Source organism: Peromyscus californicus, unplaced genomic scaffold (genome assembly GCF_007827085.1).
Source record: "Peromyscus californicus insignis strain IS unplaced genomic scaffold, ASM782708v3 Scaffold_5__1_contigs__length_169319896, whole genome shotgun sequence".
NCBI lineage: Eukaryota > Metazoa > Chordata > Mammalia > Rodentia > Cricetidae > Peromyscus > Peromyscus californicus.
Window position 1 is genome coordinate 150,416,286 of NW_026294573.1, and position 20,198 is coordinate 150,436,483.

At 41.3% G+C, this 20,198-nt stretch overlaps 1 long non-coding RNA gene across 1 annotated transcript; it reads left to right on the plus strand.

Moving 5' to 3' along the window:
• The first annotated feature begins 12 nt into the window (after positions 1–12).
• Positions 13–5,955, plus strand: LOC128096493 (uncharacterized). Its single transcript, XR_008213662.1, has 2 exons — positions 13–280; positions 2,615–5,955. It is a non-coding gene; the product is annotated as an uncharacterized LOC128096493 (long non-coding RNA).
• The last annotated feature ends 14,243 nt before the right edge of the window (positions 5,956–20,198 follow it).

Genomic DNA, 20,198 nt, shown 5'->3' on the forward strand with positions numbered 1-20,198 from the left:
AAGCTGGGACTCCGCGACGGGGAAGGCACCCGGCGCGGGGGTTTCTGCAGCACAAAGCTACGCGCGCGGCGATTGGCCCCGAGGAGCGACGCGCAGAGATGACGTCACGAGCGTGCTTTTGCGCAGCTTTCAATTTGTGCTTTGAATTGGTGCTTAGGCTAGGTACCCTTTCGCTAAGACACACTGATTTTCCGTGTTTTTGTTGTTGTTGTTTTTTTCAAATAAAGCGTAGATTGAGCCGGGCGGTGGTGGAGCACGCCTTTAATCCCAGGAGGCAGAGGTAAGGGGATTTTTTTAGTTCGAGGCCAACCCCATCTAGAGTGAGTTCCAGGACAGCCAGGGCTGTTACACAGAGAAACCCTGTCTCGAAAAACGAAAGTAAAGAAAATTTTAAGATTAATAAAAGCGTGGGTTGTTTTCAATATGGGCCATTACGTTGCACCAATCATACTGTAGAGAATTAAGTTTATTGTTCAGTCGGGCGGTGGTGGCGCACGCCTTAATCCCAGCACTCGGGAGGCAGAGGCAGGCGGATCTCTGTGAGTTCGAGGCCAGCCTGGTCTACAGAGTGAGATCCAGGAAAGGCTTTATTATACAAATAAGAATGTTAACTAGAAACCTGATTACAAGTGTGTGCTGCTGTAACCTGCTTAGCATTTTTCTGGTTATAGAAGTAATTTGGGACTGAGGATGTAGTACAGTTCATTAGATCATGGACTTCAGAGCACAGTGAATAGTAGCAAAGGGATAATGAGAAATAACACAGTAATGGTGCACGCCTTTAATACCAGCACTTAGGAAGCAGAGGTGGGTGGATATCTGAGTTCAAGGCCAGCCTGGTCTACAGAGCTAGTTCCAGAAGAGCCAGGGCTACACAGAGAAACTCTGTCCCAAAAAACCAAAATAAGGAATTTCTGTTGAAAATCAACACCAACACTATTTCTTATGGTAATAATTGCTTTCTACAGCCAGTACAATAACAGGGACAAGGCAATAATTAACAAATTTTACGCTGGGTTTTTATTGTCTGTGTAGAGTGTCATGTGACACTCTAATTTCATTTTGCTGAAAAAAATCCTTCAACTTAGATTGTAAAAATAATATTATGTGATACCAAGTTTTGGAAGCTTTAAGATTCCTCATTAAGATACTTCACTCACAGCTTCTACCCAGACTGAAATTGGGTCATTAGTGGTGTTTATTTAGAGTAACATGGTAAATTGAGTAAAGAATGAAAGCTCTGGAGAAAGGGGAAAAATGAAAAATATCCAATTTATTAAATTTATTTAATTTAGGGATTGGGGATTAAGCTCATTGGTATAGTGCTTGCCTAGCAAGCGCAAGGCCCTGGGTTTGGTCTTCAGCTACAGAAAAAAAAAAGTATTTAATTTTAGAAAAACAAACAACAAATTACCATATTTAATTTTTAAAGACAATTTACAGGAGAATAAAGATTATTCCATTTAAACTATCAGTTTTATTTATAATCACTTGCTAGTTAATATTGTTCTTGTTTACATATTTCTTTAGACAATCTTATATTTCATCCTTGTACAGTAGCTGTTCTAACTCTGTAATATTTAAGGTGTTTATGAAATACTACATTGAGATTCCCTGGGAACCCACCAGCCACACTGGCCAGGGAAGGTGCTAATTAGATAGAACTAGAAAAAAATCATCCTGAGCGAGAAATACAAATATGGTAAGTATTCAGTTCTATGTGGATGTTAACTTTTAAGTCAATGATAACTAAGTTACAATCCATTGAACCACAGAGAGTAAGTATAGAATAAAGGACTAGGAGTGGACAGATAGATCCCTGAGGAAAGGGAAACAGAATAGATAGTTATGAATGGGTGATGGAGGAAGTACTGGAATTAGAGGCTTAAGTAGGAAGATGAAGGGGAAAGAGGCTGAGGGGGGAAATATAGAGAGACAGATAAAATTAAGGACCATTTGAGAGGTATTATGGAAAGTTAATATAGTAGAAACTTCTTAAAAATTATACATATATGAAGGGGAACTAAATGAAATCTCCGAATAACACAACCGGACATCACCTGTCACCAAGTAAAGCGTCCAGTACTAGGAACAGATTACATCTAATTGAGTTATTGGCCAAAGGGTTACACTTAAAATCCCCAAATAGCCCAGGCTGTTTTCAATACTATAGGTTGCTCTCCACAAACTGATAGTCCCCTATTGCTAAAGACAATACCTACACAACTCATTGAACATGGAGAAGTTGAGCTGGTGCCTCCCTAAAGCCTTCATTCCTACACACTAGTGTTCTTGGTACTTGAAGGTACTCTGCATACAACCAAGGGAGAAATGTAAAACCCAACCCAACTACAAACTGTTCAGTCAACAAAGGTGTCCTGCCTCCAAGATATGCTAGTGCAATGGTGGTACAAAGCTTGTGGGTGTAATCAACCAATATCTGATTTGACCTCAGGTCCACTCCACAAAATGAATCACATATGCTGCTTGGGTGACTGAGAACCTGAGAGTAGATAGGTTGGGGATATCAGGTAAAACTAAATACCACTGTTCTCCTAAAGGAATGTAGCAATAAAATGACTCCTAATGACATTCTTCTATACTCATTGATCAGTGCCTGGCTCAACCATCATCACAGAAGCTTCCTTCTGCAGCAGATGGGAACACAGACAGAGCCCCACAGCCAGATAATAATCCGAGAATGGGAGACCTCTGAACAGTCAGCTCTACATGAGATGTCTCCAACAAATCCCTCCCCTCGGGGCTCAGAGAACCCTGAAGAAGAGGAGACAAAAGGGTGTAAGAGCCAAAGTGAACAGAGAACACCAAAGAAACAAGGCCTTCTCAACACAGCAGGATCAACACATATATGAACACAGCGGCTGAGACAGCATACACAGGGCTGCATCAGATGGGGGTCTTAGAGCCAAAAGGAGAAATGGACACACATGCTTCCATCCTAACCCAGAAACTATCTCCAATGGACAAACCTTGCAAATGGAAATTAGGTTTCTCCAGGGTCGTCTCAGTGGAGAATCAAACTACTCTTAAGGGCGGGACACATGCCCAGCTTTAGATGGCCAATCGAAAATGAACTCAACAGAATCTTTGGAGGTTCCTTGTCACATAAGGTCATGTTGAGCAATTTTCTTTTCCAAGTTTTATCATTTTTAATTTTTATTTTTTTTTATTTTTTATTTTTATTTATTTATTTATTTTTTTTTTTTGGTTTTTGAGACAGGGTTTCTCTGTGTAGCTTTGCGCCTTTCCTGGAACTCACTTGGTAGCCCAGGCTGGCCTCGAACTCACAGAGATCCGCCTGGCTCTGCCTCCCGAGTGCTGGGATTAAAGGCGTGTGCCACCACCGCCCGGCTAATTTTTATTTTTATCTCTTATTTTATCATACTGTTCCTTTGCATATATATTATTGCTTCCAGTTTTGTGTTTTTATGGGGTTCCTGAACATGATAACGAATGGGTCTCTGCATCTGTAGCTGTTTCTTGAGCCTTTTCTTGGGCTATTTTCCTTCTGTTTGTTAGTTTTGTCCTGTTCCAATGTGTTTGTTTCTGTTTTATCTTATTTCATTGTATTAGTATCCCTTAGAAGCCTGTTTGTTTTCTAGTGAGAGACAGAAAGGGAGTGGATCCAGATGGGAGGAGAGGTGGGGAGAAACTTGGAGGAACAGAGGGAGGGGAAACCATAACCAGGATATATTACATGAAAAATAATCAATTTTTGAAAAAGAAAAAAATACTACATTGAAACTTTTATTGCATAGTACTTATTTTTAATAACATTATTTGTAAATGAAGTTTGTATAGGTGTTTCACATTCATTCCTTTTTCTAATTTTAGTCCCAGATTGATCTGTACAAATCCACTTATAATTGACATTACAGTAGAAATAGTAGTATTTTGATCTCACCAGCTCTATTATTATATATTGGTTTGGCCTGTGAAAATCAAATGCCCAAAGCTGGCTGGTTTAAATTTAAAAAGAAATGTATTTTCTCATGATTGTGAAGATCAAATTCCCAAATCAAGGTGTTGGCAAGGCTGTGCTCCCTCTGAAAACACTAGGGCTGAGAACTATTATTTTCTTTATTATCCTTTACATTTTTTTCCCCTTTGTATCTAGTCTCTTAAAGTAGAAGCTGTGGCTATTGACTTAAGACATTCCTTTTTCTAATACATGAAGTTTTGTGGGAATTTTTTCCCTAGAGTTGTTTAAAATATTCCAGAAATGATTATATGTGTTTCATTTTCATTTCTGTTCTACTTTCTGTTGAGTCCAAACAGAAAAGCCCTAAGCACCCCAAAAGGGCAAGCCCACTGACTGGGTGCGGTCTGGCCTCAGCTCAGAGCTTACCAGGACTGTGACCTGAACACAGCATTCCTCAGAAATCTTGTAAAGTGGGCTTCTGTTGTCCAGGAAAAGCCATTACTTTCTTATACACTCCTACAATGCCCAACCTCTGGAAAGAGCATCTAGTTTTCTGTTAACTCAAACAAGCTTCCAAGAGACCAAAGCCGAATGCCTTTGTTTCACAGGCTGCTGCAGCTGACTTTCATCCACCTTGTGCACTATAACCCCTTATAACTGGCGAGACCCCCACCCGCCCCCTGTGTACCACCGTTCTTGCTCTTCCCTCTGCCCCCAAGAGAGAGCCAGGGCAACTTTGGATTTCCCTAAATATTCCTGGCTTCTCACCCATGGAGCAGTCCACTTCAACAGTTTCACTGAGCCCTCACATCTGGTGCTGAAACCTGAAAACAAGTAGTTTGTTTAAAATCAGATATTTTAAATAGATTAGATGATGGTCCTGAAACTCCTCAGATCTGTTGAATATTGTATTTAAGGTGTTTAAAGAAAAAGTCTTCCCATGATAGACAGAAATATCAACTTCTGGCAGCAGCCATTACCAAAGATGTTCTGTGGCTATCTCCCAAGAAGATGGGCACCTATGGACTCTACCCAGAGATTGCTTCAAGTGTGGTAACTCTTACTACTGGACAAAGCCTTGCCCACTGCAAGGGCCTTACTCCACCTGTAGACACTATTGGGTTGAGTGCCCCACTCTGCTTCACCAAGATGGGTCAGTCCCCCAAGTTCCTTCTCCACAGGAAACTCTCTCCAGTCTTCTGGATCTGGTGTCTGAGACAGGTGGTACCCTAAGACTTCTGTCCCCAACAAAGCCATAGAGATTACCATGGAGGGCCCCAGGCTGACTGTTCAAGCAGCTTGTAAGTTTCTGTTGTGTTTAATGATACAGAGTCCACTTGGTCTATACTTCCTGCTCACATTTATATGTCTCATATGTCTTGAAGGTTGTGATGGTGGGACTCATCTCGTCCCAGGCCCTCGCTTTATCAGAGAGTTTAGCATTCGTACCACCTACCACTACAGCAGCAAACACACCTCAGCCACCTCAGTCAGCCCCTCTCCCAAGCTCCCTAAGACTACAGCTGCTTGGTCAGTCTATCCGTTGGTGAAAGCCTAAGCCCGATTCTTTTTCTCTCTGCTCTGAACTCTTCCAGATGCTTCTGGCTTCTCTCTCTCTCTCTCTCTCTCTCTCTCTCTCTCTCTCTCTCTCTCTCTCTCTCTCTCTCCCTCTCCCTCTCTTCCTGTCTCTCACTTATCTACAATAAAAACCTTACCCCCAACCATGGAGAGGTCATTTCAGAGATGTCTGTACTACAACCTCTTTTGTGCACTTTCACCATCAGCATGAATCAGAGCCCAGAATTGCTCCAACACTATTCTGTTGTTGTCGATCTTGTTCTTGTGCTGGTTTTGCTCTTTTGAGGTAGGGATATGGCCTTAAACCAACCAATCCCCAGTCCTGAGGTATCCATGTTACCCAGCCGGTATTACCATACCAGTGAAAATAATTGTATTTATTTTCAGTTCCCTTCTTCAAAACAAATGTATTAGATATTAAATATAGGCCAGCATTGTGTGAACATTTCTGAGCAGACAAAGAAACCAATAACAATGCATATAAATGACTCCACCCAAATCCAGCTTTAGTTACTTACAGAATTGGGGGTAAGTGGTTATTTACAAGAGCATGAGCAACTTACAAAGGGTCACACCACTAGAAAAAAAATTTCCTTCTCAGAGAACTGTAACTGTCTATACATCCTCAGGGACGGGCAGAGTCTTGTGGAACGTGCCCCCCTCCAGGACGGAATGTACATAGGCTCAATTTTGTACAGGTTTCATGTGGGTAATCACAGCCATAGAGTTCGAGGGCAAATACTATATTATGCCCAGAGTATAGCACTCCACAGCACTCTGTCCCTTCCTCCAGTTCTTATAATTGTTTAAGCTCTCTTTTACAATGTTTCCTAAGCTATAAAGGGTTGATACAAATAGCTGACTTACCCTGAGCATTCATCAGTCACTTATTTTCAACATTGCTTTAGTTGGGCTTTTATTGCTGTGAAGAGACACTATGACCACAGCAACTCTTGCAAAGGAAAATATTTAATTGGGGCTGTCTTACAGTTTAGTTCATTATTGTCATAGTGGGAAGCATGATGTCGTGTGGACAGACTTGGTGCTAGACGAGCTGCGTCTTTATCCGTAGGCAGCAGGCAGAGAACTGTGAGCCACTAGGCCTGGTTTGAGCTTCTGAGACCTTAAAGCTCACTCTTTACAGACACACTTCCTCCAACAAAGTCACACCTACTCCAACAAGGCCACACCTCCTAATAGTTCCACTCCTATGGCCAAGCATTCAAACACATGAGTCTGTGGGGGCCATTCCTATTCAGACCACACTTTGACGCGTTGTGAATCTATGCACATTCACCAAGGAAAAATGTTTTCTTGACCAAGGATAACATTGAGAATAGCCTATGAGCATTAGCAAGGTCATCAGAAGGTAATGACAGGTGCATCATATCCATTTAGCAAACAACCACAATGCTTTCCCTCTAAGACCCATGGGTTCTCATCTGCAGGACTTTGCCCTGTTTTATCGTACTGGGTGGGAAATCCCTCTTGTGGTGCATGTTTTTAAATCTGATTAGAGCTGGGTGTGATGGGTGTACACCTTTAATCTCAGCACTCAGGAGGCAGAGGTAGGTGGATCTCTGTGAGTTTGAGGTTAGGTTGGTCTACATAGCAAATATCAGAACAGCCAGGACTACATAGAGAGACCCTGTCTCAAAAAAAATATCAAATTAGAAAGCAATTGATTGTACCCACATCAACTATGCCATAGATCACACCAGTGGACACATCCAGCCTTTCATGTTTATAGCATAGCACACAGGGGCCACAGACGAGTAGGATTATGATGGCAATTTCCCCCATCTGACTACATATACCTTCTGGCACTATGAAGGCAAGCCAATAGGGAATAAGATTCTAGCCAAATCCAAGCTTGATTTCTTCAGAGCATGCAGTGTCTTCAGCAATGGGGTCTTAGTGTCTAGTTCTGTTGGGAACTCTATGGCCAAAACCTCCTAAGAAGGTAGCTCACCCCTGGCACTAGTACTCTTAGTAATAACTGTAGCTAGAGTTTTCCTGCCTGGCCCACAGTCAGGACAAATCTCTCTCACCTGCCAGTCCCACAGCCACTCAGACCCGACCAAGTAAACACAGAGACTTATATTGGTTACAAACTGTATGACCGTGGCAGGCTTCTTGCTAACTGTTCTTACAGCTTAAATTAATCCATTTCCATTAATCTATACCTTGCCACATGGCTCGTGGCTTACCGGCATTTTCACATGCTGTTTGTCATCATGGCGGTTGGCAGTGTCTCTCTGACTCAGCCTTCCACTTCCCAGCTTTATTCTCCTCCTTGTCCCGCCTACACTTCCTGCCTAGCCAATGGCCAATCAGTGTTTTATTTATTGACTAATCAGCAACACATTTGCCATACAGAACATCCCACAGCACTTCCCTTTTTTTTTTTTCAAAAAGGAAGGTTTTAACCTTAACAAAGTAAAATTACATATAATTTGGGAATTTGGGCATAGCTTCTCTTACTACTTCCTGCTGGAGGGGGGCGCTGTATCTTATGGGGACACAAAGAAAATTTTAGGGTTATGGAGTAGTCCATGAGGGTGTATCATCTGAGCCAGTTGCCTTGAAACGGTTCTGGATGTTGGATCATCTGGGCCATGGTGTCATCGGAGACCTTTCAGGGGGTCTTGGCTGGTCAAACCTGATGTATCTTAATCTGGAACAAATCCATAGCCTTTGCCTTTCTGTGGGAACAAAAGTAGAGTCTCCTTTCCAAAGAAACACATCCTTACATCCAAATTTTGAAGTTAAGGTATCTTTAAAGTATACACATTGGTTTAACTCAGCTTCCTTTGCAATCAAATATCTCTCTGCAGTTAAGAATCCCAAAGACAACACAATCCAGATTCTCTGTGTAATATTCATCTTTACGTGGCTTATTTTTTATATTAATTTTACTGTCTCTTTAAAGACTTTATTTTTTAACTATGTATTTGTTTATATAACTGTATATATCACCTTTTTTGTCTCTTTCAAGCCTACGTATATTTTACACACATTGTAAACTATTACATCTGAATCAGTCTTATTGTGAATCTCTTGCTTTAAACTGCAGCAGCTGTGGCTGCTGGCTCCGCCCACCTCAGCTTCCCATCATGGCTACATTTACCACCAGCTCTGGGAGCTATCGTGGGTCTATACTTTTATCCAAGCAGCGTGTAGCCCAGAAACCTTTTTTTGTTTTGTACTAGCAAAGGCTAAATCCACCACACAGCTTAATGTGCCACTTGCAGAGGCCTCATTCCCGCCATACTGCAAATCGAGCACGCATGCCAGGAACCCATCAGTAGCTCAAACCAGCAGCTGCTGCTCATTTGAGAGAGACAATTAGGAACTGTTTTTAGCTCCGTTTTAAAATCTTTTCTCAGTTTTTAGGTGGAAACTCTTGCCACCACATTGGACGCCATTTGTAGCTAGAGTTTTCCTGCCTGGCCCACAGTCAGGACAAATCTCTCTCACCTGCCAGTCCCACAGCCACTCAGACCTGACCAAGTAAACACAGAGACTTACATTGGTTACAAACTGTATGACCGTGGCAGGCTTCTTGCTAACTGTTCTTACAGCTTAAATTAATCCATTTCCATTAATCTATACCTTGCCACATGGCTCGTGGCTTACCGGCATTTTCACATGCTGTTTGTCATCATGGCGGTTGGCAGTGTCTCTCTGACTCAGCCTTCCACTTCCGAGCTTTATTCTCCTTGTCCCGCCTACACTTCCTGCCTAGCCAATGGCCAATCAGTGTTTTATTTATTGACTAATCAGCAACACATTTGCCATACAGAACATCCCACAGCAAATAACCTTATAGTTTGGGGGAGTATCTTTCTTATATCCACACAAGGCACCTTCTTTCAGTTCTTTAACCATTGTTTTAATATTTTCAGGCACAGGTGTTGGAATTCCTGGACACTCCCCCAGCTACATGACCACACATGTGCAGTTCAGTAGCCAAGTAAGGGGCCTTACATCCTACATAATCTGTGCACTGCATGATCTCGTAATTTGCATGCATCATGATCAGGCAATCTATGTGCTTGTGAGGCATAGCTCCGTAAGCCCATATGCTCATGTGCAGGGGAATCCATAAGAAGCAGGACAGACTCCTCCTCCTTCTTTCTTCCTGCTCTTTTTCTGTTCACAAGTCTTCCACAGGCCTGGTCATGTTCTTTCCTGTCCCTCCCTTCTCCTAATAAAACTGATATTGGATTTTGTCGTGCCTTGTGGCCTTTCTCAAATGGTAACAACATCCTTTAATGAATAACATTTCGCCGCCACACTAAAACCAACAGGCCATTGGATGATTTTCTTGCTCACTCTATTGTATATGCTCTGAGCCTTACTCAACTACAAAGTTCCCAAGGGTTTTATGGCTGTGCCTGGTCCTCACAGCCTGTCTGCCTGGATTTCACATTCTTTTTTGTTGTTGTTGGTTTGTTTTTCAAGACGGGGTTTCACTGTGAAGCTTTTGGAGCCTATCCTGGAACTCTCTGTAGACTCAGCTGGCCCTGAACTCACAGAGATCTGTCTCCCGAGTGCTGGGATTAAAGGCATGCGACACCACCTTCTGGCGGATTTTACATTCTTTTTTTTTTTTGAGACAGGGTTTCTCTGTGTAGCTTTGCACCTTTCCTGGAACTTGCTTTGGAGACCAGGCTGGCCTCGAACTCACAGAGATCCGCCTGGCTCTGCCTCCCGAGTGCTGGGATTAAAGGTGTGCGCCACCACCACCTGGATTTTACATTCTTTTTTTTTTTTTTTTTTTTTTTTTTTTTTTTTTTTTTTGGTTTTTCGAGACAGGGTTTCTCTGTGTAGCTTTGCGCCTTTCCTGGAACTCACTTGGTAGTCCAGGCTGGCCTCGAACTCACAGAGATCCGCCTGGCTCTGCCTCCCGAGTGCTGGGATTAAAGGCGTGCGCCACCACCGCCCGGCTGGATTTTACATTCTTAATTGTTGTGTGCCTGCACAACTTTCAGATACTTCCCTATGTCCATAAAACATTTAGAGTTCAGCATCATATCTATGAAATGAAACCATTTTGGGTGTCAGTAAGATGGCTTAGCAGACAAAAGCATTTACCACACAGGCCTGGTAGCCTGTGTTTAATCTCCAGAACCCAATAAAAAGCTGGATGTGGTGGTGTGTGTGTCTGAAATCCCAGTGAATTGAAAGGTACGCTGGAAGCTTGTAGGCCACCCAGCTTGGAGTAGGCTACACAGGGACAGAAACAGAAACAGACTAGGCCCTGCCTCAGCATCGCAGAAGGCAATGAAACTGACTCCAGAAAGTTCACAAGTTCACAAGTTCACACACACACACACACACACACACACACACACACACACAAAATTCCAGTTGATCCCAGCTAAGGGAATAAAAAAAGAAAGGGAAAAAAAAGGTAGTTAAGTCCAATAGAGCATGGAAAGATTTCATGACTTGTATCAGTTGTTTCCTCAAAAATATCAATGTTGAGTATAGTGGCAAAAATGGCAGGCACCCCACACAGCAGCTACCCTCCCGGGTCATCCTGCCTTCTCAACTTGGGGTGCCGCCACACCAGGCTGTCATGAACCTTCCAGCACTTTCAATGGGTTGGATGGCCCTGCGATGCCTGCTGTTGCTCTGACAAGCCTAAGGCAAGGCAGAGTGCCGCCAGACTGTCACCTGCTGTGTCCCCACAGGCTCCCCAGATCGGAGAGTCTCAGGGCCTGAGCTACAACTGGCTGTTGTCCTCCATTGATTACCTGCCTGCTGAGAGGATGCTGGACTAGGCAAACGATTTCCACACGCAGTCCATTTTCCTGCAGGAGAGGAATGTACACAGTTTACTAGGCGGGGGTGGGGTGGGGAGGAGCTGGGCATAACTGCCCATATCTGGAACAGGCTTAGTCTTTTCCCTGCACTGTGTTAGCACTTGTACCTTCCATAAAATTTGCTCAGGAGTGTAGCCTCCCAGAGGCTGACGTACTCAATTTGCCTTCGGTCCGATTTTTCCTTAGAAAGTTGAAAATCTTGCTGCATTGGCTTTCATGTGACCTAGACGTTCTCATTCTTGTCACCTTCTGATTGCATTAGCGCTTTACAAATTTGATTGTATGCCAGCCTAATTCATACAGGTCTACCCGAGTCTCTCCTAGCTCAGGAAGATCATGTCATAGGCTGGGGTTCAGCTGTACCACTTCTGAACTCAGCACCGAAGCAACCCCTTTCCTAAATTGCCTGTGACAATCCTGTCAGGTCTAGTGAACTGGCCACCAAACACCACCTCCTGCATGCCCAGTTCCCTGTCCCTTTCCCAATATTCTTCAGCACCTTATATTCATGGGGACTTTAGCCCGCAGTATCCAAGTGTCCCTGAAAGCTTTAATGAGCCCATCCATAAGGGACTGATTTCTCTGATACTGCTTCAGATTATGCTGTCTTGGCTTTAACAAGGGGTGGGAAGATCCTTCTGTCAAATTTTTTTGGGGGGCCTGCTTTTGTTATTTAAAAATTTGCTCTATTTTTCATATTATTATATTTAGAAAATATAACTTTAATAACTGTACATGTTACTTTTTAATGAATGCTCCATGATTTATTGACCTAATTTCATAATGTTAGAAACTAGGACTACTTCAACTATTCTGCTATTAAGAGGTTGCAAGGATTATGCTGCAATAATCACATAGAACATAATTTGGGGGTATATAATTTCTACTAAAAAAGTGAAATTTGGGGGCTGGAGAGATGGCTTAGCAGTTAAGAACAGTAGTGCTCTTCCAAAGGATCCAGATTCGATTTCAATTCCCAGCATCACACGGCAGCTCGAAACTGTCTGTAACTCCAGTTGCAGAGGATTTGACAACCTTACACAGACATACATGCAGGTAAAACATCAATGCATGAGGACTGGAGAGATAGATGGTTTAGAGGTTGAGAGCATTGAATGTTTTTCAAGCGGTCCTGAGTTCAGTTCTCAGCAACCACATGGTAGCTCACAACCATCTATAATACGATCTGATGCCCTCTTCTGGCATGCAGGTAAATATGCAAACAGAACACTACGCACATAATAAATAAATTAATCTTTAAAAATGCACATAAAATAATTAAGTTAAAAAAAAAGACAGTGAAATTTCTGGGTCAAACTCTTGAGTTTGTGGTACCTGAGATCATAGAACTCTTTTTTTTTTTTTTTTTTTTTTTTGGTTTTTCGAGACAGAGTTTCTCTGTATAGCTTTGGAGCCTTTCCTGGAACTCACTCTGTAGCCCAGGCTGACCTTGAACTCACAGAGATCCGCCTGGCTCTGCCTCCCAAGTGCTGGAGATTAAAGGCGTGCACCACCACCTCCCATAGAACTCTTTTTTTTTTTTTTTTTTTGAGCTGAGGATCCAACCCAGGGCCTTGTGCTTGCTAGGCAAGCGCTCTACCACTGAGCTAAATCCCCAACCCCCATGGAACTCTTTTAAGAAGCTCTTAAAAGGCATTCCTTCCTTTACTGTAGTCTGTGTCAAATAAATCAACAAGGTTTCTGTATACTTAATTTTACAAGACTTGGATAAGCCTATCATGTTTTTCTGTACCATGTCTTTACCTAATTATTTTGGAGACTTTCTGTTTTTTTAGAAGCATAAATATTTATTTGTAACAAAGGAGTGTACAGTGTTGAAAATCTACAACTTCTTGTTAAATTCACATTTGCACTTCACCTTTTTTTTGTTTTTGCTTTTGTTTTTCGAGACACGGTTTCTCTGTGTAGCTTTGCACCTTTCCTGGATCTTGCTCTGTAGACCAGGCTGGCCTCCAACTCACAGAGATCCACCTGGCTCTGCCTCCCGAGTGCTGGGATTAAAGGCGTGCGCCACCACCGCCCGGCCTGCACTTCACCTTTTTAAACAAACATTTGTAATCATTATTTTATACAGATTTATATGTAAATACAACATCGAGTTCAGTGGTCCTTCAGCATTTTCCACTTAAATGTTTTTTTTTTAAACATAAAAACAGATTATAATTTCGAAGTCCAGAGTTATTTGAAACTGGAAAATATTTTCTCTGTAGAAAATAGTAAAAATGATAACATTTCCCAATAAGCCCTTTTAAGCCAAATAATAGCTGAATTATACACAAAAATATTGATTAGATTCTGGGATACAGAAGAACCCTATCTTCATCTGTTAAGAGAGCTATGTTTTACTTAAGTTGTTTAAGTGAGATTCCTGTTTATCTTCCCCTTAACTGTTTGATTTATGGCAGACATTTTTCTATAGGCTAATCCATAATCTTTTTTTTTTAAGATTTCCAAATCAATTTATTCTTATCCTGACAGTTGGCAGCACCAATGTTAACAAAACCAATTAAAATTAGCCAACTATCTAAGATAGACAATGAACAAAAGATATACAAATTAAAACCATTTAAAAAGCAATGGATACCATAATTTGTCTGTGGCTATACCATCTACATTCTCAAATGACTGTAAAATTAAAACTCAAGATAAAAACTATACAGTGTGAACTCTGAGTGACTCCCGTTTTAAACAAAGGTAGTCTTTCATTTTAGTGTCTCTGGTGGGTTGAGAAGAAAAACACCATGATATTTTGAATGATTTTACTTTTCCCTGATTGACTGTTGGGCATGCTGTGGTGCTCTGAGGTAGGTCTGGTGAAGGTCCATGAGACAAGTCTTAAGACTTTCCAGGGTATATCCAGCCTTTTGTACTAATGACTCAGGCCAGCTTTGTCCTGTGACTGTATAGAGTGCTAAATGAAAGGCAGCTGTTTTGGAGACTTTCAATATCAGGATATGGAGATTAGTATCATTCTCTTTAGATCTGTACTTATCACATTATAGAAATATATCTAATATGTCCCAAGTGCTGATGTGTTAAGCCTTTTTTATTGTCCAAATATACAGAATTGTGTTATAGTAGATAATAAATGTAATAAAATGTTGATGGATTCGTGTGTGTATGATATTTACATATGTGTGTATATATAATATATATATATATATATATATATATATATATATATATATATATATGTCTCAAAGGGTTAAATGGATTTTCTTTTTAAAGTAATAATGAGGCTGGGATGGAGGTAAACATTAGACTTGCCTAGAATATGTGAAGTTTTAGGTTTGATTCCCCAGGACTGGGAAAAAATATTTGTAATGTTAATCTTACCTTTGAGGATTTATTGTTCAGTTTGAGCTTCCATAAAAATACAAGAGATTTCAGGGTGTACAAAGGTCCAAGATAAAAGGTAGCAGGTTTGTGGGCAGGGAAAAGCTCTCCTCCTGACTTGAAGGTGGTCACACTTATGTAACTATGTCTTTAAGTAACATTTCCCCTCGCATGCTTGATGAGAGAGCAAACTAATTAGCGCTGCTGCCTCTTCCTAAAGGAATGCTATTTCAAGCCAGAGAGATGGCTCAGCAGTAAAAACACAGCCAAGAAGCCTGAGGACCTGAGTTTGATTCCTAAGCCTCTCATGGTAGAAAAAGAGAATTGATTCTTGCCAGGTGTCCTCTTACCTACACACATGCATGCACACCAACAGGTAGATGTAACCACCACCACCACCACCACCACCCCACCCCACACCCATACTAATTTTGTTCAATTAGGGCTCCACCTTATTATACCATCGACTTCACCACATTCTAAATGTCCTTTCTCTGAAAATATATGTACCATGAGATTGAGGCAATTTTGAGAAGACAACATTATTCAGTCACAGCTACATTAGCTCACTCTTTTTTATACAAAAATAAAAACCTATTATTAATGGTGTCCAAGAGAAGTTTTATAAAGCTACTTTGTTAGGTTTTCAAATGCAGGCCAATATTAGTCAAATTACATATGACAAGAAACCCTTCTACACAAGTGCAAATTTAAATCGAACTCTGCACTTACAGAAAATGTATTATTACAGTCACTTGGATGATATGCATGACTCAATCAAGATAAAGTACCATTTTTCTGGGCTTTGTTTTGTGACTTCTTGGCTTTGGGGGGTTTTGCCTTTTGTTTTTTGACAGGATTTCATGTAGCTCAACAGGCAATGAATTCTCTATGTAGCTGAGGATGACCTTGAACTCCTCATCTACCTGCCTCCACCTCTGCAGTGCTGAGATTAGAGGCACGGGATATCACATATTTGCTTAATGTTAAGATAATACAGGTGTTTAGCAATGTACCAGGGTAGGTTAAAAGTAAACAATGCATTGTATATCTCCTTGACTAGCATTGCATTTTTTCTTAGCTTAATTCACAAGTATTTCTTTTTTTTAAGATTTATTTATTTATTATGTACACAGTGTTCTGCCTGCATATATGCCTGCATGACAGAAAAGGGCACCATATCTCACTATAGATGGCTTTGAGCCACCATATGGTTGCTGGGAATTGAACTCAGGACCTCTGGAAGAGCAGCCAGTGCTCTTAATCTCTGAGCCATCTCTCCTGCCCCACAAGTATTTCTAAAGATTTTGAGAATACAATAAAGTAAACTAATAACCAATAGGAACATTATTCAAATTGAGAGCATTTATTTGGAGAAACTAACAACGAGGCCAAGTGGTTAACAATAATACAACAAAACAATTTGTGAATGAGAAAAATCTACTGTTCTAAAAGTTAAATACTTCCAAGAAAAATATTTCTTCCTAACAATTCTTTTAAGCTAGGTATGGTGGCTTATATCTACAATCCTAGCATTTAACTATCAGAAATAGTAAGAGTGCTGTGAATTCAAGGCCAGTCACAGTTATACAGTGTACTAATCAGGATTCTCTAAAGAAACAGAACCAAAAGAATGAATATATGTTAAAGGGGGTTTTATTATATTGACTTACACAATATTGGTCTGGGTTGTCCAACAATGTCTGTCTTCATACTGGAAAGGCTAAGAACATGGTAATCGATTAGTACACTAGGCTGAGTGCCTCAGCAGTTCCACTTTGGTGCCAAAGGCTAGGAGGGTTCATGGAAATTCACTGTCTATCAGTCTTTGTTGAAGGGCTGAAGAATCTAGGTCCAGATGTTAGTGAAGAATAGCAGAAGCAGCAGCAGCAGCAGCAGAGTATGTGAATTCACCAGCAAGACACAAAGGAAAGCAGGCAAAACCCAAATGCTTTTCCATAGGCTTTCCTTATATCTAGACCACTCCCATTTAGGTTTGGTCTTCCTACTTTCATGAACCTAATTTAAAAAATCATTCCCAGGCATTCTCAGTGGCTAACCCAATCTAAATAATCTCTCAAATGTGTGTCTGCTGACTTTTCTCATGGGTGATTCTAAATCTTGTCAAGTTGCCATTCAACATTTATTTACCACACGTTGTAAGTTCCAGGCCAGCCTGGGTACAGTACAGTGAAACAAACCTCAAACAACAAACAACCTCAAACTACAAACAAAAATCTCCTTTTTTTTTTTTGGCTTTTTTGAGACAGGGTTTCTCTGTGTAAACTTAGATTTCTGACAGGACACAGTCTGCTTGGCTTGGATAACTGTGGTATAAGACCCCAATATTGCGTCTTCTATTCCTGCAAAACCTGTACCATGAAAAAGACATCATCAAGTTCTGCTGCTACCTTAAGATGGACCCTTGGGTCACAGTTGCATCAGCTTCTGTGTGCTGATCCTGGGGAAACAATTCTCTAAGCAATTGCTTTCCAGAAGCAGGAAATCCCACCTGCATTCTGAGTTTAAGGTCTTTCCTTTCAAATAAATTGCACATTTTTTTTTTTTTTTTTTGGTTTTTCTAGACAGGGTTTCTCTGTGTAGCTTTGCGCCTTTCCTGGGAAATTGCACATTTTAACTATCTTTTTGCTGCCCCTTTTCACTAGACCTGGATCTACAGTGGTAAACAATAACCATTCCACAGCTTAAAGGATGTCCTGCCTTGAAATGTCCTCTGCCATGCAAATTAATCCCTTACTCCTAAACAGCAGCCTCACTCATGTTCTCAAGACAGTGCAGAGGAATAGTCCACATCACTTCCTGATTGAGCCTTTGTTCCTGTCTGAAAGCTCATGAACCAGCCTTCCACAATCCACATTTTTGCAGCCTTTCAGACCTTTCAAATTCCAATCAGAATATCCCAATAAACTTGGTTGACAGCACTTAAGAACTTTTTCTTTTTAGTTAGAAGTTTGAAACTCTTTTACATTTCTCTTGAAAACTAGTTCCAAAACCTAAAAATCACATATTCAGGTCTACCACAATGATCCCACTCTCAGTAACAGTTTCCTGTACTAAGCTACTTTTCTCACTAGTGTGACAAAAAAGCCTGACAAGAAGCAACTTAGCAGAGGGAGGGGTTAATTGGCTTACAGTTCAAGGTGATACAGTCTATTGAGACAGGGGAACCAGGGCAGCAGGTGCAGGAGGCTTCTAGTCATGTCCCACTGAAGTCAGGAAGTAGAGGCTGTGAACTTTGGGAGTCTGATGCCAGGCAGTTTACTGCCAGCATTTTTAAACACAGTACAATTTGGAAAAAAACAAAACAAACAAACAAAAATAAAACAAAACAACAACAACAACAAAAACCCAACCTCCTGCTGTAATACAATCCCCAGTGTAGCCTCAAGTTTTCTCAGGTCCCGCCTGGCCCTGCAGTCCCTTGTTCCTCCAGTCTCACTGGGCCAGGTGGTCCCTCAGCCGCCTATAAAATAATCATTCAGAGACTTAATATTAATTACCAATTGTATGGCCTGTCGCAGGCTTCTTGCTAGCTAGCTCTTATAACTTAACCCATTTTTATTAATCTATATTTTGCCACATAGCCGTGGCATTACCAGTCTGTTGGCATCTTGCTATTCCTTCAGGGACAGCTGGCATCTCTCTCCCACATCGCCTTTTTTTTTACCTCTCTCTCTCTCCTTGGATTTCCTGCCTGCCTCTAAGCTGCCTTGCCATAGGCCAAAGCAGCTTATTTATTAACTAATGGGAACAACATATATTCACAGCATACAGAAAGACATCCCCCAGCACACTAGTGCACAAGGAAGCATAATTATATCAACTCATGGTACATATCATTTCTTCCAAAAAGATGGGTCCTAGAGATAGGCTACCTGTATTAGCTCAAGGGTCTAGGGAAGGCTCTAGTGTGGTCTCAGTCATATGATAGCACACAGGTCATTTGGGCTGTTAGTCCTCATTGTGGGAGCTTGAGGGTGCCCCTGGATATACAGATACGGTAAGGGTCATTTGGCCTACTAGCCATCTCTGGTCCTAGTCGTGGGAACTTGAGGGTGTCCCTGGCTGTACAGATAAGGTAAGGGTCATTTAACCTACAAGCCATCTCTGGTCCTGTTTGTGGGAGCTTGTCATGGCCTGACCCTACAGATAAAGTAGATTACCAAGCTATTATCCCAGCCTTTCTGGATGGAAAAACCAGTTATACACCTTTTTCTTTGAAAGGACAATCCTTCATACTTAACATTCCTGGTTTCCTTGGTGATCTGTGGGTACAAGGACCTTCATGCTCCCAACGGGAGGATCAACAGGAAGTAGGGTAAGTTTGTAAAACATCAAGTTCTACCCCCAGTGACCCCAGTTTCCTCCAACACAGCACCACCACCCCCTTAATGTTCAACAGCATTCTCAAAATGCACCACTAGCTGGTGGCGATGTTCAAACACATGAGCTTATAGAGGGTATTTCACATTCAACAGGGAATTATATAAACATGGATTTAAAGAGACAGTATCAAATGAAAAGAATCCTTTGTGACTCCAATTCTCTTTTAGCAGAAGGCAGGCTGAAAAAGCTACTCAGCTGTCAATAGGAGGCATATCTTACAGAAAAGAATGGATTCAGTGGAAGGCCAAGAGGGATGGAGAATAGTAGACAGAAAATGGAATAGCAGAGGAAACAGAATTGTGTCCTAATGAAGGAGAATCCTGTGCTGATCTCCACAAGTGAGCAGTAACATGCTCCCCAGGACATTTCAGAATTCTGCTCTCCCTAGGGGCTGAACATATAGAGTCATGTCAAAGAGCTTTGTGTGAACCTGAACTGGACATAGGTGACAAGATACACAAAGTTGATTTGGGCAATTTTCTTAGTTTATTTTCTGTTGCTATAACAGAATACCCAAGAATGGAAAACTGGCAAGAAACAAGCAAACAAAAATAAAGACAAAAAAAAAAAAAAACCCAAAACAAAAAACCAAAAAAGTTTATTTTGGCTCATGTTTCTGAGGCTAGAAAGTCCAAAGTTGAGGGCATGCATTTGGTGAGGATAACCTTGCTGGTGGGGACTGACAAAGGCCTGAGTTAAACTGGCTTCTATACTAGATCCAATCTGGGATGACACTAACTCCTTAATTCATAAGTGGGTTCCTGTGTAGGCTCTTAGATGTTACACTGCTTCTGTCTCTACGCCTCACAATGGGGACTAATTAAATCTCCACGTTAGTTTCTGTAAGGACTTCCAAAACATAGTGTGCATACAACAAACTTTTCTAATTTGCCTTTTCCTGAAGGGGATGCAGACCATTGGGAAAGAAGACAAACTGCACAAGTGCTTCAAATAATCATGTCCTCTTATGTTCCATGCTCCTTTACAATGTGATTGCTGGGTCTCCCACCAAGGAACAGTGCCTATTCCTCCACTGGCCTTGTAACTTGGAAGACAAAAGGAGACATCTAGGCATCCAA